Source organism: Leptonychotes weddellii, chromosome 6 (assembly GCF_054177405.1).
Source record: "Leptonychotes weddellii isolate Sample4059 chromosome 6, ASM5417740v2, whole genome shotgun sequence".
NCBI lineage: Eukaryota > Metazoa > Chordata > Mammalia > Carnivora > Phocidae > Leptonychotes > Leptonychotes weddellii.
In genome coordinates, this window is record NC_138374.1 from 69953707 (window position 1) to 69954893 (window position 1187).

The following is a 1187-nucleotide window of genomic DNA, read 5'->3' on the forward strand; positions in this document are numbered from 1 at the left end:
GGGCGACTGCCTTCGGCTCGGGTCGTGATCCTGGAGTCCCGGGATCGAGTCCCGCATCGGGCTCCCTGCTCGGCAGGGAGTCTGCTTCTCCCTCTGACCCTCCCCCCTCTCATGTGCTCTCTCTCTCATTCTCTCTGTCTCAAATGAATGGATGGAATCTTTAAAAAAAAAAAAAAAGCTAGACTTTAATTTTCTCTCTGTTAAAATCACAACATGTCTTAGATTATTGGTCTTCTCTTAATGAAAGATTATAAAATGTTTTTTTGTTTATCTTTTATGTAATCTGCCTCAGAAGCAAATATTTCCTATACTTCAGATTGTCTTTATCAGATCTTTGATTACTTAGAACAACTGAGTTTTTTCAATATGAAAGAGCTAAGGGTTTTTTTGCAACTAGGTAACTTCTTCCTATATTTGCCTTTTGAAACCTTAAACTATTGGAAATACGGGTATGTGGTACACCAATGCCTAAAATCCCATTTAAAGAACCGACTTAATATTAAACAATTTTTATAATATTTGCATTTTTAAATTTTCTACCATACACATGTACTTTTTAGTAATATACATTGTATTATTTTATTATGATATAGAAACCTATGTAGTTTCCATATACCCCTGTGGCAAATCTTGCAGAGTAGGTGGTTAGCAGTTTTTCCTTTTTCCATCCCAGTGCTGACTTTTTGGCCTCTGTCTCCTGTGTTTGGAGCTTCGCCACCTCACATGGCTGATGAGATGCTTTGATAGAGTCTAGGACCAGGTGTTTTTACCTAAAGCAGAGTTTCCAGTGATCTTTCTTTGGAGAGGGGTGATGGTGGTAGGGCACGGAGGTCATTTTTAAGTGTTTATCATTTAAAAAAAAAAATAGGACTGCTTCACGAATTCGCGAGGCATTCTCGAGTAGGGACCATGATAATCTTCTCTGTCTGGTTCCTACTTTAATCTCTGTGCTGCCCAAGAGAACACTTAACAGTGCTTATTTTGATGAACCCTATGAAGGGCACATAGTATTCCGAAAAAGTTAACTTTCCCAGCTCAGTTGACTGGTCAGGTTAAGAAAGCAATTTGCACACAGATTAAAAGTGACAAAAACAAAACAAAACAACAAAAACTAACAAATAAACGGAAACAGAAACAGACCTATAAATACAGAGAATAAGCTGAGAGGTTGTCAGAGGGGAGGGGTG

The 1187-nt window shown here is 38.4% G+C and overlaps 1 non-coding gene across 1 annotated transcript; it reads right to left on the reverse strand.

The window, feature by feature from the left end:
* Positions 1-859: 859 nt before the first annotated feature.
* LOC115940700 (U6 spliceosomal RNA) lies at positions 860-966 on the reverse strand. Its single transcript, XR_004075434.1, has one exon. It is a non-coding gene; the product is annotated as a U6 spliceosomal RNA (small nuclear RNA).
* Positions 967-1187: the final 221 nt, after the last annotated feature.